The sequence below is a fragment of the Zeugodacus cucurbitae genome, chromosome 6 (assembly GCF_028554725.1).
Source record: "Zeugodacus cucurbitae isolate PBARC_wt_2022May chromosome 6, idZeuCucr1.2, whole genome shotgun sequence".
Classification (NCBI taxonomy): Eukaryota; Metazoa; Arthropoda; class Insecta; order Diptera; family Tephritidae; genus Zeugodacus; species Zeugodacus cucurbitae.
Window position 1 is genome coordinate 4721315 of NC_071671.1, and position 22464 is coordinate 4743778.

Sequence of the window (22464 nt, forward strand, 5' to 3'; positions counted from 1 at the left end):
AATATATAATCCTATACATTTTAATAGTCAAGTTTTCTCTGCTACAAAAAAGCTTAAACTAAAGTTCGATTCATGCCACAAAAAAAAAGAAACAATAAGATTTTCTTGTATAGTTTCATATTTTTACGACATTTTTATATTTCTAATTCGTGCTATTACACTGTCTTCTTACTGTTTTATAGCTATTTTAGTTTTAGTACACTTTTCTTATTAGTTTTTTATTGTTATCTTATCGCCTTCTAATTTCCATGCATTGTGTGGCCCCACGAGCTTTTTCCGCTCTCTTCTTCTGTTACTCTTTATATTCATATTTTATTTCTTTTTTATAACTTCTCAATAACTAATAAATACGAATAATTACATGTTCTCAACTTAAAGCTCGTAAACATAAAGCAGTTTTAAATTAACGCGTTGAGAATTTCAAAATTCGTTTCACGGCAGCGCATTAAAATAGCATTTAAAGTTAGTGTGAATTTATTGTCACTTAAAGCACATAAAAATGCTTGTAGTGATAGAGCTTTCACTGATGAAAGCTTGTTAATCTGAATTAACTTTATATGAGCTTTTATATCACGGACTGCAATGGTGTTAAAAGTTCACAGATTTTAATAATATCATCGAGACTGTTGACAAAGTAAACGAAAGTGGGCTTGACAACTCAAGAAGTAAAAAAAAAAAAACTTTAAAGAAGTTGAGGCTGATTACCTCTTGAGTAAATTCGACATCTGAAGCGTAAAGTAAAGTTTAGCCAGAGAAAGCGTTCAGTTATACGGCTTGTCTGCTTCAAAAAAATCCTCAAATTCGAAGATATATGAGAGAATGGAAGGTGGTGGTCTCCAAAACTTTCAATCTAGACAAGCTTAATTCGGTATTAGAGGGTAAATGGTAAAGGGGATAGTGGGTACTATGTCGACATTGGATTAAGTCGTTAAAAATTATATTTCGGAAAGACTTTCCAGAGAATAGTGCCAAACTACGTTAGATTCTGAAACAAAAATACCAAAAATCCTCGCACTCGCTTTAAATTCTTTACTACTATACACTTCTAATTCTCAGTCTAAAAATCTATGTGCTTGTTGCTAAAAGTAAAATTAGCGAAAAAAGAGATATGAAAACGGTCCCAGAATCCTCTTCGACAAACAAAAGCTGCAGCATATCCACAGCACTTAAAGTATTTGTCAGCGATAGCTTTGCGAAGGCCGTGAGCAAACGCTGCGCAGCTAAACGCTGTCCGGTCTGCCAATAACCCAGAGCCTGGAACGCGACGTTTGACATGTTGTGGACAAAATTTTTGGTTGCATTTTTTTTTGCGTCGCTTTGTTTTGTCTGCACAATGCATTTGCAGCATTTGGCCCGCATTTGCGGATTTTTAGACCGACAGACCACAATTGTTTTCATATTTCTTTTTTTCTGCTTCTCCACAGCGCATTGATTTGCCACATTCGATACTCGTTGCATGTGTCCTGCTGACGACTTGATACCGATGCGTATTGACGCGCTGTCGTTGCTGACGCGTGTTTGTGCCACTCGGATTTGTTGTTCGGTGTTGTCTCAGGCGCGTAGTTCGGTTTGTCCTTTTATCTGTTTTTTTTTTTCATTTTCTTTTTTTGGGAGACAATCTCCTGTTTCGAGTACTTGGATTATGCCGTACAATATGTGGGTCTTATGCAATGGCTGCTGCTGTAATAGTACAAACAGCCCGCACTGTTAAGCTTTAGGTTTTATTTGAACTGAGTTCACAGGATTTTGAAGAAGAGAGGAATTTTCGGAAATAAATAATTTTTGTAGGTCATTTACCTCTCTCTTTTACTCTGTTCTCTCTATAAGTTAACTCTAAGCATTATCGATAAGCTGAGCAGCAATATTAGCTTTTGGTAGCAGAAGACAAAATACGTTCTCTTGACTATGTTGCGAAGAAAAGACTTGATCTCTCTGTAGATCCTAAAGGTGTTTTGGTCTTCGAACGAAGAACAGAATTCAAATAAACGGTTTTGATTTAGGTTTAGCCTTGCCATTTGAATAGAGGTACTTCTCTTATGGCTACGCGGGGGAAAAAGCCTCTCATAAATGGACTAATAATGATAGGTGACTTGGTAGACCCGGACATTATCAGTTTAATTTCTCTTCTCTAATGTGTTGTCGAGAGTTTACAAGCAGGATCTGAATAATTTCCGACGCATTGTTCTATCTAAGACGTGAAAGAAGTTCTGGACTACTGTTTTAAACAAGATTGAATTGAGTCACCCCCTCTCTCAGCTATTCTACGCATTTTAACTCAACTTTCCATCTCTATCTGTGCTAGCGTCCAAGTAATTTCGACCATTTACCGAATTCAATTCACCATGCAAAAAAAAAAGATAACGGTAATGCCTCGTAAGTCAATCACAATTAAAAACTTGATTGCAACTAGTTAAAAGCAATATCTCTCACTTCAACAACAACAAATAGGGAAAGCAACCGACAATGTAGTGCCAAGTACACCTTGCAGCAGAGAGACAAATGTTGCACATAGTAACACATTCTAAAAATGCTGCATGATGGTGAGAGATTTTCATCATACAAACAACAACAACAACACAAACAGACAGTTGTAAAAACAACTAACAACAGCTGAGGCATGCGAGTGCAACATATTTGAGATGTCAACAATGGCAACAATGCAACAACAACAACAGCAAAAATATAAAACCGAAATGAATCAAATAACTGTTACACTGTGTGCTGGTGGAGCGGTAAGTTGACGGAGGGAGAGGAGTCAGAATGAGGTTAGCACTAAAGTAAAGCGAGTAAGAATTGCAGGAAAAACACTAAAAGCCGAAAGTCAATTACACGTCGAACAATTGAAATGGGTAACTAACAAGGCAGCCAGTGGAGGCAATGCTGAAAGCATCGGTTGAAGCTTGCAACAGCTGGGACAAATATTACAGTATTTGATATACATATGTATGTGTGATGCAACAACAATTGCAACTGCAATGGAGCGTAGTAAGGACGTGTTAGTCGCAGTGAGTCATGGCTCTTTGCTCGAATGACAATTTCAACTTGTTGCAGGCAACAATGTAAGCAATTAAAAGCGAAGAGTTGACGAAATGGAGGAAATTAAGAAATTGAAAATTAAAAGGAGCAGTGCAAAGAATATTGAAACATCAATGCAATTTTCTTTCTCTACGATGAACTGTAAAATGACAATTACAAGGGAATGTGGCAGAGTTCATTTGCTACGGATTTTGGATTGTTGGTACACATAGTTACACATAAAACTTAAATTTGGTTCGTTTTTGAAGAAAAATTTAAACCTGAAATTATCTCATCAGAAGTTATCCCAGTTTACTCTCCTGAATTGTATATTAGGGGATAATTGAGGTTCAGACCCTAGCGGAAAGTATGGTAGAAACACCTAGGGTCCGACAAGAGGTTGTATCTTAATTCAGGCAGATATTTCGGTCATTGAAATGACTCCGAATTCGCTGTCAGATTAAATTTTGAAAGTTTGAAAACTCGAGAGTGTAATTAGCAAATATCAGTCTAAAGACTCTGCAGCAGTTCAATTTTTAAGAAATAGCTGGGATTTTTGGACCATTCGTTTTCACTTTCTAGCATATACGGAATGAATGAGGCCTCAATTCTTCGATATTCAGTCCAATAACTCTCGATAATGACTGTTTGCTTTCCAGCTTCCCTCAACCTTCTACTATTACAGCAAAGTTCCCTCGATTCCTTCACCATCTATACATACGTCTTTCATACACAGCAATTCCATTTCAATTTCCTTTGCTGACTGTAAGTTGTTTTAGCGTCAGTTATTGTTGCTATCATTGTTTTACAGCTTGTTGCATGTATGCTTGTTGTTTTTCGGTGTTTGTTGTTGCGCTGCTAGCTAGCTACTTTTGTGCCCGTTGTTTGCTGTTGATTGTGTTAAGCGTAATTGCATACGATTACGGTGCTTGTTCAGGTGTACAATTTGCCATCAACAGCAACATATGCAGTGTTCGAATGGCAAAGAAAATGTTTGTAGTTTGTTGCTTGCAATACTAGCATTATCAGCTTCGACTACACAGCTCGAGGAGCAGATCAAAAGTTACGAAAAACGAAATCGAAAAAAAATTATATAACAGTAAAAAGTGCAACAGAAATGGTTAATAAATGCCAATATCAATTGGTCGCTGAAATCATAGATAGCAACCCAGTAGGGAATATTAGAGTTGATTGAATTCAAACTAGTTGAGAAAGTAAATAAGAGCAGCTGTGAGGTGGTATTTTCAGAACCTATTCAAATGTGGGCTTTCTAGCACATGCTAAATTAAATTTGTAGCCTATCTACAGGCGCTTTTTAAGTAAATTGTTAATTACCATGACGACTCTGAAAATCTCAGGATTATTTTTAGATACTGTAAACTCTTACAAAGTGGATAATTTAGTCACTGGATTGAGATTTACTACTACAAAGCACCTAATTGTAGGCAACGTTTTGTTATTGTATACAATATTGCCTACATTTAGGGTGAAATTGCATAAGTAACACTATAAAGAGAGAATATTGAGGACTTATGAAGCCAACTAAAGCTTCCAAGGACTAAAGAACATATCGGAAATAAATATTAGACTAGATAAAAGTTTAAAATTGAAACTTTCGATTTACAAAAATATAATTTGTATGGTCTAAGCTGGTATTAAGGTCATGGCATAGAACAAACAATTGAATAGAGAATATGTTATTATGTCTATTGAATATGTCTATTACATAACACAACTCGACTTGAGATTCAATCTATACACAAATTAAATAACAAATCAACCATCTCAAGCCATATTGCTTCCGATTTCCTACAGGGTAGAGTTGTGCGGCTTCCAGCTCATATGTGTAGATATGTAATAGAAATGTATACGAAATCTATGTTAACGTATGCTCTTCTCACTGTTTGCCGTTGTTAACAGCATGTTGTTGCTTCAAACACACACACACTGCAGCAAAGAGTATGCAGTAGATGATAGTAGCTATGGTCATTGCAGCAATTGCTCATGCAGCAGCATTTCACCTGTTTGAAATGTAATCAATTATTGCTTCTTAATTTGCTGCCTCATTTTGCTGTTGCAAGCAATTGTCTAATCCACAGAGTAGCTTTCTAGCGCTGTTGTTGTTTTCTTTTTTGCTTTACTCTGCTGGCTACTCTAATTCAGTAATTTTTCCAAATGCTAAATCAGTGTTTGCTGGAGCGGATTTGCGATTTTAGAATTCAACAATTTCCTGCTATTAGTGGCAATTAACCCAATTTAAGTTGGCATTTAGTGAGCGACAGTGTAAAAGTAGTTGGTGGGAAATCTACAGAGAAGCTAGTGAATTGAGGGCCCAGATGATTTGAAAGTAAATGATTTTCTGAAAGATTTGTTCAAAAAAGTATAAGTTTATATCGACACTAAAATTAAAATAAATCACATAAAGCGCAGTAGCAATAATGCATACTAAATAGTGAATTCTATAAAAATAATAAATTGAAATGATCAAAAATGCCGCCTACCCATAATTCACACCCATTAAAAACACTTCAAAAGCGCACGTTTTATGAGCTATTATTATTACATTTTATATTATAGCTTTTCGATAACCTTTCTACTTTGAATGCACTAACCCAACATTCAATATGGCACACTAATCATAAGCGTAACACATCGGTACTTACTTACTTACGCAACAATAACACACCAAGCGCAATAATTAATGAAATTTTTATGAGCCAAAAAAAAAAACATTTGTATTTTCAGTTATGAGAAAAAGGGGAAAATCTATAAAAACTATACTTTGTGGAGGGGCGAAGAGGAAACAAAAAAGAAATTGATGCACAAAAAAAGGTATAAATGGCCCATTAAACTAGCCACGGCTATTGTCACCAGCGCAGACAGTGTCACCAAAGCAAAAAAAAAGAAACGTAAAGTGGTTACATGTGTACTTAAGTTACGTGCTGCACTACCCTGCCGCAATTGCGCTTATTAACACTGGTAGGTGCTGTGTAAAAAGTTGTGTAAAAAGTGGGAAAGTAGTTACAACAGCTGTATGTTTGTTCGTGAGCCTCTGCGCTGTTTGGCTGGGAAATTGTGGTCTTATGTGCGTGTGTACACGCAAAAGGCAATTATCGTGTTCATTTTTCGTACATAAAATATAAAATAAATATGTGTGCGTTTTTTGTTGTTGTTACTCATTTGTTTTTTTATCACACATGTAGTTTGCAATTAAATGCACTGAGAGAAATAAGAAAAATTTCGATAAAAAAAAATATAAATTTTCTTATTATTCATTAAAGAAACACAGAATACCACTGTTCTATTAGAGCTCATCGTCTCATCAACATTTTCTACTAAATCCAGTCAAGGATTTATTATTAAAACTGGAGATTACCTCCATAAATATTTCTCAATAATTGAGCAATAATCTCTTTAACCTACAAAATGAACGGTATATATTGTTTTGTAGTAAGATCACTAATTAAAATTATTATTTTTTTCTTGTAAAAAGGTGGAAACTGATTGTTAATTGACTCCTTAGTTAAGTGAATACCCCTTATCAGATAAATCTGGGTTTAAAAATTGACTTCTGTTTTCTAAGATTAGATCAGCTCGCTGACTAATCGATATGAAATATGAAAATGGAAACATTTTAGTTCTTGATACTAAATAGAATCGTGAAATGCCTTATCTAACTGCCACTCAGTTTTCAATATATCTCTAAAGTTATGTGAACTCCTTAAACAAGGAAAAATCAGAATTCCCTCAGGTTATTAAATGGTTACTATCTTAAAAGCTTGGGAGTGAAATTTCAAGAATGTGAAATAACGATTTCAAAGCATTATTGAAAATTTTTTTGAAGTGTAATGAAACTAACTCAGTTGAGAGCACCATGGGTTCGAAAGCTACACACTTTTCAACGTGCTTCATACATCACATGACAAGCGCGGGAAATACCTGTGATATTTTTATTACTTTTTAAGTTTTAATTACATTATATAAGTTAAATATAGGTTTTTAATATGTATGTAGACATAGCCTAAAAAACTTGACGCTATATACATGCGGTTCACGTACTTCAGAGTTACATACATGTACTCCTTCATATTGAATCGTAGTGAAAATTGAAGAAACAAAAAAAATATATTTTTACAAAAAAATAGAAATAGAGCCTCGGTTAATTTTCACGACACTTCTCTCTGCAGCATAATTATAACCGTCTGACAAAGGTTCGGGTACGCAGAGTCGCACTGACAGCAAGCAGAATATTCCCGCTGCTATTTTTTGCCACCAATTTCATCATTTTTTTACGCGCTTGCTATACCTGTCCGCTTATCAGCCGCTTCTATCTGGGCGTGTTTGCCTGTAATGATAGCAATGAGCTGTCCAAAGGGACTCAGCGCACTCAATGCGCAATCGCTCAGTCGCTGCCACTTCATACACACACGTACATATCTAGTGTATGTGTTAGTTGTTCATTAAATGTATTTAGTTTTTCATACATTTTTTATTGCGTTTCATTTTTAATTTTCGCTTTTATCTGTCATATTCCACGCTCCACATGTCAGTCCACTTAGGCTGCTAACAAACGCACGCTCCGGTTGGTGGCGAAAACAATGCTTGCATGAAGGTCGCCGCGTCTACTATGTACATATGCATAGCTAGTATGTACTCATGTCAGTTTTTGAGTTGTTGTAAAAACAATAAAACAACAAAATATGAATTAACACATGCAAATAGGACGTACGATGCGCACGCAAACTGATAAAGCCAACGCGCTGGGCAGTCGAGTGTGACGCGAGTGTCGGTTTTTGGGCTTATGTCAAATATATCACAAAGTTTTTTTGGGGGTTTTATTACTTTTTCTGGGTATTACTATGTAGTTTAATTACTTTTGTTACATATTTTACATTGCGTTTTTTCATATTGTTGTTGTGATGTTTCTGTATTTGTTTCTGGGTTGTCTATTGACTCTTTGGTTATAAATTTCATAATACCGAAATTTCGAGACTGGAAAATGGTAAATCACTGGGTAACGTACTGTAACTCGCTGTCCATGAAGAGATTTAGATATACATAAGTCTTTGAATCTCAAAATTTCGGGATTCGAAGTTTTTAAATCTCAGTACCGAACATTTTTTGAACCTAACATAAAACTATTACAGTCGAAAAAATATAAAAAAGCGTACTCCTGGACACATTCCGATAAAATTTTTTGGATCCAGAAATTTCAGAATTCAGATTTTCGGATTTTGATACTGAAAAATAGTAAAGCACAAAATAAGGAACTGTAACCTGTTCTGGACAAATTTACGTATACGTTTTGAATCTAGACATTTCAAGATTAGGAATTATTAAATATAAGTGCCAAAACCCTAACGATTAACAATTGTAGGAATAGTGAATCCCGAAATTTCGGTACTAGAATCCCGAAAATTCTAAAATCCATTAAATTTTGATAGAAAAAAATTGGGGATAACTATTCTAAAATAAAATATAAATATTTAGACCTTGTAATATAGGATCTCACTTATTGGATAACTTTAGCTAAGAATTATCTGACTTATCTTTAAATTGATACCTGCTTTTGTAGACTCCAGACTTCCGACAAAAATCGCTTCATTGATGTGAAGACTTAACAAATAAGAGAGCACAACAACTCCAAGCTTAACAGAATTTAATTTCCGTATATTTGCTTTCACATTTTTCAAGCGTTCGCTGGTTTTTAGTCAACAAAAGTTTTTTCGTTCACTTTTTTACAACGTAAAAATTTACCACTCATTTTCTGCGAAATTCTTATTGAAGCATATTTCAAAATTATTTACCCCAACCCACAAAGTAGCTGAGGGCAGGAAAAAAAACATATTTGATAAACTTCAATTTATTTACTTTCATCAAGTTGAAGTGAGTTCGAGAATTTCCAATAATTATGCGCAGATTTGCCAGAACTTCCAACAATTCAAAAGGAGCATAATGCCAACAAAAGCGGCACGTCGCCATAGGAAGGTAGGAAGTGAGAGCGTGGCCTCCGCAGGGAAAGCAACGCCAGTTGCTCTGCGAGGAATAACTAGAAAATGCGATAAGTAGCTGCTTGAGCGCCTGAAAATTGGCTAAAAAGTTTTGTGAGCAAGCAGCAGGAGCAGCAGCAGCAATAAATAGACAAGCGCAGACACAGACACAAATCTGCCAAAGAAAAGGGATTTCACAAGCGAAGCAGAGCGAGTAATAAGCAGCGGCAGCAGCAGCAGACGAAGTTGTAGGAAGAAAAGTAGGCGGGGGAATGCAACGAAGAATTGCTGAAGCAGCAAATATACTTTTTCGGCTACAATCTACAAGTTCAGCGCAGAGCAGCGCAGCGCAGCTAAAGTTTGCGGTTGTGCGCCAACAGTGAGCGATAAGTGCAGCGGAAGCAGAGCGTTGTGAAACTATCAAAGCCATAGCAGGCAACCGCATTGCAATCTCGTTGCAACTCGTAACCAAGCAGACGCCATTCATTCATTCAAGCAGCCAACCAGCCAGCCAGTCAGCCATCCATCTATGCAACCGATTGCTGCAGCGCAGAGAAATCAATTTTAAATTTCATACACATGCAAACACACACATAATAGTTGTTGAAAATCTGCTGCGGCTGCTGCTTGGCGAGGAAGCAAAAAAGCTCAAGCAGCTGCTGAGAATGCAAAATTCCATTGCTCGATTGCATTTTTTGTGTATATTGCTTTGCGTGGTTGTTGTTGTTGTAATATCTTGTTGTAGTTATTGCAATTGATATGCATTTGTTAGCGTTGTCTTGTTGTTGGCGTGTGCGTAGTGGCTTTTGACTTTGGTTTCTGCCATGACTGCCGCACCAGCAATCCTTACAAATTTCGGCACAAACATAGAGAATAGTTGAAGAATTCGCCAACGCACACATACATTCACATATGTACATATGTATGTGTATGCCCGATGAAGTGTAACCACACGCATATTGTGTTCATATGCGGTTGCTTGCCACATATGCACTACTCCGACCGCATCATTTTGTTCGGGTTTGCGGTTTTGCTGCACGAGGTTTTCGAGTTTTTAGCTTCATTTTCTATATTCATATATGTATGTCGATGCAGAAACAGAGAGCTTTGAACTCAGACACTTGCTAGAAGATATTGATAGATATCAAACAATTTGGCGCAGATATTTCCACATGTATTGTATTTATTTTACTATCGAGTGTATATTATATACCGTTATTTCATCAAAAACAACAATAGTAGAGCGTGTTGATTATATGAACCATCACTAGAACAGTGGTAGGTTGACTTTATCTTCAAAAGTTCTCATTCGAATACGACTCAAGAAACATAGAATATAGAACTGTATAACTACATCTGGACTGCCACTTTGTCCATACCTTTACCAAGGTCTCAATTTCCGGCTCGTGTCAAGAACCAAAGAGTGTTCAAAATAAGGTTTCAACACAGCATTCTGAAAATGTCAGCTTTGTGTCGCTTTTTAGAATTTAGACAAAATTAGATCCATTATAGCAATTACACATTCTCTTAAATTTGCTCGTAAGATTTACAAACTTCAAATTAAGGGGTTACATGGGTTTCGTGGGTTCAAAAAATATTTTTTTTTTTATTATTTTCTACAACATCTCAAGAATATTATCCTAAGTTTTCAAGTCGATTTAAAACTTTAAACGCGTTTTTCTCGGAACGGGAACAGGTGAACGAAGGATTTTCTCTTTTTTCAATTACAACTATTTAAAAAAAAAATTGTCAAGCAAATTTTACCGAAATTCTTATTTTTTGGAAAAATGTCTCACAAAATCCCAATTTTTACTTCTTTGTCTTACCTTCGTTCAAGCACGTGTTTATGGTCTCACCTAAAACACTTATTTTTGGTTTTACATTTTGGATTATCCTGTCAGGAGTTATGCTGACAACGCGAACGAACCTTTTTCCCGAGAGGTCACCGGAAATGGCGTCAGAATGGATGATTTTTATATATCTCTTTGTTTGACTCTCTTTATGCTTTATCTCTTTCTATTTCCACTCATTTGTTCTCTCTATTTCGCTAACTCTTCCTTTGACTATATATGTTTCTACCAAAAAATAAGTTTAATAAGGACTCAGCCCCAACCGAGATAAAAATCTTATCGCCAAGGTGATAACTACAGTTGTAATCGAAAATCGGCGTAATTTGGTAGATGAAGGGTGAGAAGAATAAAAAATATGGAAGTAATATCGAATTCAACTCTTTAAAGCTCTATTTTAAGGACACTCAGAACATACGAAGATTTCAAGAGAATTTAGAGAGTAATTTCTAGTTTTCTATTATATAAGGTATCTTAGGAACGTATATAAGATAAGAAGTTCTGAAGAGAGTTGTCCAGCTGTGAGTACAAGATGAGGAAACAAAAGATTAGGCTTGCCACTGACGAACCATTGAAGGGTTCTAATGAAAATATAGTTAGTAGTGCAACTATGTTTCTATATTTCTCTAATACAAGGTTTCTTTCTACAGATATCCTTCATTATTTTCAATAACAGAAGTTCAACCGCTAGAAAAACAATGTTCGTGTCGCTAATATATGCAGGAGTTTCAAAACAGCTGTTACAAAAATCCTCGAATATTCGTTACACCAAAAATTTATTTTACAAAATTAGACAGAAGTCAAAGGTCAATGGTATTTTAGTAAAAAAAGATAACTGGCGCAAAATATTGATATAGTGAAAGGACATACAACAAAACACACTGCAAAGCAAGGCGCGTAGCTCAAAATAAATTAAAAAACCATGTACTTTTTTATATACTCTACTCATTGTTTTTTTTCGACCAAAACCGCTAATAAAGGGTTACAACGATCGACAGCTGTAAGTGAAAAATGTTACAAAGCCAATTAGGCCATAAATATCAGACGAAGAAATGTAAAATACAATATGTATGTAAATTTACAATTTCAGTAGAAAAGCAGCGCATACAAATGGGGCAAAATGCGACATGTCAAATATGGTATGTGAGTGCTTCCCGAAATGAAAAAATGCAAAAGGGGGCAAAATGAAAATGTGAATGAGAACTGAAATGGAGTTGGTATTGGCGTTGGTGTTGGAGAGCGATGGAGAGGCACACAAGCGATTATATAACAAAAATGCGCTGTTCGCATATGCGATATAGATCGGGATTTTTTAAGTGCATTGATATGCCACATCAAGACAGCTGTCAAAAACAAAAGCGCACAGACACAAATGTCAAAATGCATACATATATGTGAATGTAGGTATATAGGTAAAGCCACACTCCACATACACGTAAAAATGCGGGTTGCATACACAAAATGACAGCAAAAAGGTACTATTCTGTACTTGAAAAACTATACCAGCTTGCTGGCGGCGCATAAAAAATCGCAACTGACAGTTCATTTTGTTTTCACTGAACAACCAAAATAAAAACTTCATTAAATTCAGAAAAGATCGATTTTTGTGCCTGACACTAGGTCAAAATGCATAGCGAATTTTTAGTTAGCGCTAACACACAGAGAGTATTTTATGCATTTATTTTAACTTTTTTGCTGTGCCGTGAAAATGCATTTTCATGCATGATTTAATTCAATTGCAGGCGGCTTGCAACACTATACATATATATTTTAGGCACAGAAAGTATAGTTTTGTTTTTTAAGGTTTTCACTTATGTCACTGTCCCTGGCTGACAACTTAGTGTGTTGACCGGATGTGACAAAGTTGCCACACGTAAAAATTGAAACTGTGTATGAGACATAAAACAGCGAAAGTTCACAATAAATGTTTGTATTTTGATAAAAACATACAACTTAAATTTATAAACTATTTAAATTGTTAAAATTTGGCAAGAACATGCAAAAGTTTTTATTGTGACAACTAGGCCACATTTGAGTGGATTAATCAAGGAGTATCGCTGCATAAAATTTTTTGAAGTATTTTCACTTCTTCCTACATTTAATGTGTGATGCATTTTAATGTTGTTGTAATGAAATAACAACAATTCTCACATACTTTACTCAACTTAAGTCGAACTTGTTTCTTAAATATCCTACCACCGCCACTACTTTCTCACTCAAGCGCTCCTTTCAAACGTAACTAACATTTTGTAATAAAAAAAAATTAAAAAAAATCGAATATAATACAAACACAAAATACTAACAAGTGTATACAAGTAAAGCAAACTTCGTACCTTTCAATTTGCCTGATTTTTATCTCAACAACTAGTGCTTCCACATGCCACTTCCTTGCTGCAAAAAGCAGTTGCGCTCATGCATATATGTTATGCAACTTTATGCACTTGTTGTAGTTGTGGCGCATTCATGCGTAGACTCCTCATCGATACTGACGTTGATTTCAGCTAATGATGGCACGTTTTTACAAATGTGCACAGCCAAATGTACAAAATGTACATGTAAAAAAGCTTGCATATAAATATATTTACACACTATCATGCACCTGCAAAATCAACGCACAAAAGTGAGTAAGAAGACTCTGTGTAATAGCGATATGAGCTGTGTATCGCAAGAGGTAAATAAATGTCTAAAAAACGCATGAAATAGAGTGTATAACAAAATACTGATACAAATAGACATACGTACGAATGTATAGAGGAGTATGGCTGCACTGAAGTTCACACAGGAGTTGTCATGGCACTTCGCTTGTGACTGCTGCTTATATGATACATATTTATAAGATAATGAAATTACTGTCTGAACTCGTACATGTCGATTTTTCGCTAATAAGTGGACGATATGTTCATGGAAAATACAAATTAGGACTCACCTGTCTCGCTTGGCCTTGTCGTCATCAATGACTAACTCTAGCGTAGTCCATAACTGCAAGAAGGCATTGAGCACTCTGGAAAACCAACCAAGTACAATTAGATTTGGTCTGTGTTTTCCGGCCACAGGAACATTTTCGGTAGCGAAAGGGCAGACGAGTTGGCAAAAGCGGGAGCCGTTCTAGACGAGTCCGATGCTGAGCCATGCTCGCTAGGAACGATCAGAGGAGAGCTCAACATACAATTCTTAAAATTAGTAGAGAACAGATGGAAAAATTCAACAAAATATAAAATAACTACACAGATATGGTCAAAATATGATAATTATTAAATAAGTCCAGGAAAATTGTGTTCAGACTTACATCTACTATAACGAGTCATTGGCCATTTGGAGAACATACAATGAAAATGGGCATGACCTACAATAACATTTGTCGGTGCTGTGAACTAGAGGGGAATAAGGAAACAGTTTTTCACTTTCTCTGTAAATGTCCAGCCCTACCGCAGATCCGATACAAGACACTTGGAATCCATCAGGCATCAAACCTTGAATGGATATCCAGTAAAAGCATATCGGACATAAGTACATAGCTTCATCGAAAACACAAAGTTGTTTGAACGGAAGGATATAACAGCAAATTATAAGGTCTGCAGTTAGTGTATCAAACTGGCACATCTAGTGCTAATTGAGCCCATAAAATTATATGGCTCCTACCTACCTACCTACATCCAAAGCTATGTTCTCTGGACATTTCATAGTGTAGTTAACTTTTATTTGGTCCCTCCACCGTTAGGAGTAACTAATACCAGCGAACATTAAGTTATGATTGACAAACAACCCTTATATATTCCTTATAAATATATCGAAGAGGATATCTTTATGTTGGAGAGAGAGAGAGAGAAATTTTCAGTAGAAAATCTGTCTATCAAACCTGTCTAAACATCAAGAGTACTTAATTGTGGAGCGTTCATGGGCCGATAAACAAATTATTATATTTCTAGGAACAGTTTAGAGTAGTATAGAATACCCATTTTCATCGTAAAATTATATAAGTTCTGTGGAAATCACAATTTTGTGGATCTGTACAGACAACAAAACGCGGAAACGCCTAAAAGTATGCCTCATTAATACATAGTAAGAGCTGAAGCTTTGAACCTTTGAATTCTTACTCTATGGGGTTTAAAAAATGTCTTTCAGTATACGCTGTACCTTGAGGTATAATCTTTTTATGCAATCTGAAAAAATCACTTTGTGCTGAAAAAGACGCACATTAAGATGCACTCCTTGCCATATAAAGAAGAATGCAAACTCATGCACCAACTAGTTACGCACGTACCCTTCTGCAAGGACGTAAAGACGGGTAAATACGTGTAAAAGCAAGTGGCTGATTTTGATATGCAACTCATTTACTTATTTACTATTTACTATTTTTTCGGTGAAACAGGGGGTACACTATTTGAAAAAAAAAAAATATTTGATTTTTTTCTCCTTTTTTCAAATATTTTTTAAAATCTTTTTTGCAGCATATCACCCGCGCTGCTAAAAATGCAAAATTACAGAGCATTTTTTATACAAAAACAAACAACTACAAAACTCGGTACGCGTTTCAAAGCAAAGTACTCATGCAAAATGAAAGCGCGCACGAATAAATATACCGTTACATGCATATACCGTTATATGCATATAGAAATTTGATTTTGACAACGACATACAAACATGTATATTCGCATGTATTAGTTGACGAAATTCTCTAGTTGCATTTACGCGTGCTCTCCGTTGTAGTTGGCAGTAGACGATATGTCAGACAAAACAGAAAAATACCGAACAACAAAAACAACAAACAAAAGGCTGTGACATGCCAAAAACGTGTTGTGATTGGCAATTTTTTCGAGTTTTGTTAAAGCTTGACAACATACTATCTCGGTGTACAACAGAGATACTCATGCATGATTTGCACACACACACAGAAGCATGCATATGTGCCTATATACGTGGCTATGTAGGTGTTTACATTTGTTTGTTACACTTCGCATACACTCTCTTATCGGTTGCACAATCAAATGACAGCGTTGTACATGCAGAACAACTCAAATATTTACAAAAACAACAACATATTTAGTAGAAATTGTACGCTCTCTGGAACATAGAGGGATTTCATTTAAAATGATCAACAAAGGTGCGATTTTTTTCAATTTTTTGACATCATACACATTGTTGTTGTAATGTAGGTATGCATATTCATTGATTTGATGGTGATTGACATTTTTTGACATGTTGTGCCAAAAAATTTCCAGTTTAAAAAAAATTTCAAAATGCATTTTACTACAACAACACTAAGCAATTCCTGCAAAAATTTGTTGTTGTTTGCTTATACAACAAACAACTCATATTTACAAAAATGTGCGTGAACGCAGCAATCCTGATTGCAATCAACTAACAGCATTACATCTTTTATTACATCTCCTCCGCTCTCCTACAGCTGCACTCTCTACCTGGAGCTATCTTCATTGACCGCCGCCATCAGCAGCCAACCTCTGTCAGCCTTAGTTATCCTGCTCAATTGGCTCATTCGTCGCGCTGGCTCGTGTGCCTGCAAAGATGTGTAGCAAATTGCTTATTGTTGTTGTTTTCTATGCAATTTAATTTCTGCAATCCTTGTGGAGTTATTTCATGTATTTTGCCTAAAATTATTAGCTATTTTCTACTAGCAGCTGTACGAAGGCAGCCCTCGCACTTCGCCTTTAAGATTATGTGTTTGAGTGTGTGTTCAGATCTGAAGTATTTATCACTCCTGTGTTGCTTGTGTGTATTAATTGGATGGCTCTTGCAGCAGGCGGTCAAGTATAGACTGTCGTAGGCTTGCTTTCTTTATCGGAACAGTTAGATCTGTAAATATCTTGCCTGACAGTCTGCGCGTTAGCTGCATGTGTGAGGTCATCAGTCATGCCCTTTTCTTTATCTGTAAATTGGAATCATGGTAGGCATCAAAGATTGATTTTCTCTTTTCTAAATGAACATTGCCTACCGCAGTTAAACAGATTTTCTTGATTCATTCAACGAAGTAGACTCGGATAACTATTATGTATGTAGAGAGAAAATAAGAAAATTTTAAAACTCATGTTAGAACTAGTGGAAATTTTAACGCCAATAAGAACACGTCTACTAAAAGCTAGTTTCTTTTAAGAACTCTTCAGATTAAAGTGAAGATCCACTCATCTCCTATAAAATGCTAATAATCCCAATGGAGCTTGTAGGTACCATTTTGGGATGATCCAACGAAGTTTCGATGACTGAAAATCTACTCACAAAAAATAGAAACCTGAAGAAGAATGCAGGCTAAAAACAATTTCAGGAAGAAACCACTTAAAGTTAAAAGCACCGATACCGTTATCAAGTTGAGAGGGTATCCACATATCCGCCACGTTTGTCTATAATCTTGAACGGAAGCAGCTTATTTAATTAGAACACCAATCAGTACGTCAAGTGGTCAATGACGCAGCAGAATTCACAAATGTGGGCTATCACACACAAACAAACGACAACAACAACAACGTCTTACAAAACAAAGACCGTGGAAACACAATTACCAGCGTATTAACCAGCCATTTCGCCCAAACATTGTGCCAACACCACCGCACGTCCCTCAGTCACCGAACACTTAGCCTCAGCCTCAAACGCTGCGCTGACCTCAACCTCAATCACAAGCTCAAACGCAACGGATGCTGACATGAAAGCCGCTTAGGACCGCTTACAACTGATGACTTACGCTTGACTTACTCGTCGGGCACGGTGCACAGTTTATGCCAATAACAGCGATTGGTCGCCAACAATTTGGCTAAGTACCACCACCGACAACGAAACAAAGCCCTTAATGGGGGGCCAAGTGTATATGAACTTCGTGATGTGTGTGTTTGTGTGGGTGTAAGCACCTTGCGTTTGAAATATAATTCATGCATATGTATAGCATATCCTTCGTCAGCACACACAATTCAATCAGTCATCTTCGCTTGGCAGATTGACACACAAGCCCACACACCCACATGTGGAGAGTAATCTATAGAGGTTAAGTGAGCCGGCTATTCACCTTTGGTCATGTTAATTAATTATAGTTGGCTTGTGGTAGCTGGCTTGTTTGCTTGAAATATATTCTAAGAAAGCATGTTATGGCTAATTTCATTGTGCCTTGCTGTTGAAGTTTTCAAGTGAATTCTTCGAAATTATTTCAATTATAATCTCTAGGTGGTTGTTGTTGTGTAAATATTTCCCAAGTTGTTTTAAATAATGCTATCAAGTTGACGGTCCTTACACGAAAACAAATACCAAGCCTAGATCTATAGATCTCGTAATCTTGTCTACATACCTTTCATAGATCACAGAACCTACCTCTTCTTCTTCTTGACTGGCGTAGACACCGCTTACGCGATTATAGCCGAGTCCACAACAGCGCGCAACGCATCCAAGCGAAGCCAGGCCCTTCTCCACCTGGTCCTTCCATCGGAGTGGAGGTCTCCCTCTTTCAGAGCTGGAGCACATTCGTCCATTCGAACAACATGACCTAGCAAGCGTAGCCGCTGACTTTTTGTTCTCTGAACTATGTCAATGTCGTCGAATAACACATACAGCTCATCATTCCATCGTCTGCGGTATTCGCCCTTGCCAGTGTTTAAGGGGCCGTAAATCTTCCGCAAAACCGACTCATCGGATGTTGATATCGACCACGCTTCTGCACTATAAAGTAGGACGGGAATAATGAGGGACTTGTTGAGTTTGGTTTTTATTCGTCGAGAGAGGACTTCACTTTTTAATTGTCTAATCAGTCCATAGTAGCACCTGTTGGCAAAAGTGATTCTGAGTTGGATTTCGGGGCTGACATTATTATTGGTGTTGATGATGGTGCCTAGGTATACGAAAGTATCCACAACTTCAAAGTTATGACTGTCAACAGTGACGTGGGAGCAAAGACGCGAATGCGCTGACTGTTTGTTTGATGACAGGAGATATTTCGTCTTGTCCTCCATTACCACCATACGCTTCGCTTCCTTATACAGTCTGGAAAAAGCAGAACTAACGGCGCGTGTGTTGTTTCCAATGATATCGATATCATCGGGTACGCCAGCACTGTACACTCTTATAGAAGATTATACCTTCTCTATTTAGCTCTATAGCTCGTATTATTTTATCCAGCATCAGGTTGAATAAATCACACGATGGTCAGTCACCTTGTCTGAAACCTACCAATGATTCCCAAATGAGATCCAAACAAGCTATTGCTCATAATAATAAACCATCAAAAAAATGAAAAAGAAGAATCGATAGAAATAACGAGTACACCTTAAGATCGCTTGTAGCAATACGACCTTGATAGTTTAGAGATCTATACAGAGTAGTTTGAACTCCAGAGAGCCAAAATTTTATTTCAAATGCTAAGGAAAGGTATAGGCATTTATAAATAATTCCATTTTTTTCAGAGAATTGCAATTTTGCGGAAAAAAGAGGCAGTATCTGCTTATGAGATAACCTTGCTTCACAACTTTTATTATAAATAATAACAGAAATCGTAGGGGCTTGTAGGATAATACCCATGAGAAGATACTATTATACATAAAAATACAATGAAGCAATATAAAATCTTGGTTGGATTTGTGTGATTTTTTTCAAACACTGAATTCACAAGAGATGCTTGCTCAGTGGCTGGCACCCATGGCGTAGCATAAAAAGCGCATTCAATAGCATTTTCTATAGATTTTCTGTCAAGAAAAAATCCAAACGGTAAAGAAGTAGAAAACTCTACGAACTGATAACTAAGAAATGTATGACAAAAGGTAAATAACATACAAAAACACGGAAAACACTACGTAAATGCAAGTGACAGGCAGAGAGAGCGCAAACAAAGATGAAGGACCACTTACACAACCGGTCAACGAGCGCACTACATATGACGGCAAGAGTGTGTGAGTTTGCATGCAATCGGCAGCTAAGCGATGAGTAAGGATCATCCGCAAAGGAGCAGCCAGGAAGCTACACACTACTAACCGATTATAAGAATTTCTATTGTGTTCTGAATAAGGTAGCTGTGTTTGTGTACGGGTGCGAGTAGTTTTGCAAATGTTTTTACAGCTATTCGTTACGCTTGCAGTTGCCTGCTTGTCATTTGCATTATTGTGTCATTTGACTGTTTACGGTGACTGTCATTAGCACAAACACTAAGAGGCATGAAGAAGGACGTGAAGGACATTGAGGACAATGTGAGCTGAACGGTCGCACAATTTTCTTGGATTCTTCTTACAAATTGTTTACTTTTTATTTAAAGAAAAATAGCAGCGCTACCACATAGCAACCAGCACGCTACTGTAGTTGACTATTGTCTTGTATAGAATGTGCTGACTGTGTCCCGGCAGGACAATCATAAAAAATTGAGAGTGTCTTTGAATGGAAAATGGGGAAGCTGACAGCCAGGTGTGCGGCGTAGCAAACAACCATTTATGTAGGTTAACCTGCTGTCGCCCACAGCAGCCAGAGCGGCAGCTAATGAATTGCACGATAAAGTAGAACCAATAATGAGCCCAGCGATGGGCTCCTTACTGCTGAGCGTGCTCTGGCGGTGACTGATATGACGAAAGCACCTCAGTGAATCGCTCGTCTGTGAAATATGGGCAGTGGGTTACGTTCCACCAGCAGCAGCAACAGCATGTAATTCATTGTCAGTTGCATTCATTGTTTTGACCTGATTTGCATGTCTATGAATGTGCGCCACTCATTTATTTTGTCCGCCCAAGCGTCTCGCATGCGTTCCCCACAAGCAACCAGTGGAGGTCAGAGCAATTATTTTGCCTTGTAAGCAAAAGTTCATTGTTAATTGACAGCCGGCGTGGAGGCAATGAAAAGCACAGTCAGTAAGCGCGCTTTAAACAAGGCCACTTACATAAGCAACAACACACAAAACAACAACAACGAGTAGCACAAGAAAATGGCAAGGTACAATAGGCGGCAAGTAGGGGTAAGCACAGGCGAAGACAAAAGGCTAACACTAATGAGACGTTGTGGCGCTGCGTTGAAAGCTTCAGCAACAGCAACAACAACAATTAAGTGGCACAGCAGCGGCAAAATTTTGTTGTTGTTTCGTGGCAAAAGTGTGTCATAACATTTTGTGACGTAAGCTCAATGTTAGGTGGCTGGGCGACAGGCTGTCGGGTCCAGGCGATTGTTCGACAGCAATGGTAGGTTTTGAAATGGTTTGTATATATAAAATACATATTTATATACACCCGTTATGCTGTATTTATCGGCTTAATTTACATTTGCATAGCCGCCATTTTCTTTCAATTATTTATATAAATTATTGTCTTTAATTAGTTGCACAGCTCATTAACAGCTGTTGACTTTGGAAGTTTGGCAGTTCAAGATTTGTTTGCGAGGCTTCTTTTGTCAAGTAAATTAATTGCAATCAGTTGCATATGACACAATAGCCGAACGTTGTAGGCGGTGGGGAATCAAAATTTTAATTACAGCTCAGTTTCCCCTCACATTTTGAGTATATAAATATAAATATAGAATTTTTGAATAGTTATATTCTAAACGTCAAACTTTGTGGAGTGCCAAATCGAACATGTGACTGGTATAAACCGAATAAACTGGTATAATCAAATAGCAAAGATATAGTTAGCGATTTTTAACTTATAATCTTCAAAGAAGACCTCAAATTAGCAAACATAATCGAAAATGTAACTGGTATAAATCTAATAAACTGGTATAATCACATGGAAAAGCTATAGTTAGGGAGTTTTGACTCATATTCTTCAGAGAAGATCTCAAAATGGCAAATATAATTGAATAATTGAATGTAACTGGTATAAACCGTATATACTGGTATAATAAATGGAAAAGTTATAATTACTCATTTTTAACACATATTCTTCAGAGAAGAACTCAAATTAGCACGTATAATTGAAAATGTAACTGGTATAAATCGAAAAAAATGGTATAATCAAATAGAAAATTTATAACAAGCTGTTTTAAATTTAGAAAATTTAGAGCAGATCTCCAAGATGCAAGCAAAATTGAACATACAACTGGTATAAACTGGTATAATCAAATAGAAAAGGTATTTCAAGCGTTGTTTTATCTTATAATCTCCAAAGATGATCTCAAACTAGCAAAGAGAAAAGCTCTGAATTAATTAGAACTGATACGATTCATTATATAGTGGTCTGAGTAAGCTCAAATATTTATTATACTCGGTCACCACCAAATGCCCTACTAGATCTGCACTTTGGATATAAGATAAACTATAATAAGACCACTACTTATTCGGGTACGCCTTCAGATTTATAGAACTCTTTATTCGTCAGCCAACTGCAAAGACACGAACCATAGATAAGAGGAGAAAGCCGATCATTCAGCTAGCTAAAAAGTAAGCATCAATTATTCACTTTTTATAGTGTTCGGAGGTTCTTTCAAACACTTCTTTCTTACATCCATGCTCCTTTTTGCACAACTACTTTTCCATTTCCATTCCCACTTCCTGCGATTATCACTTTCACTGAAAACTGCAAACTCGCCGATCACTTCCTCCGCCACAGCTGTTGGCGTAAAGTAATTAATAATTTTAAAATAATATGACATTCACATGTGTGCTCACCCGCTGGGAACAATCGCCCCTCTTTGCTGCCCCGCTGCTAAATTTGCTG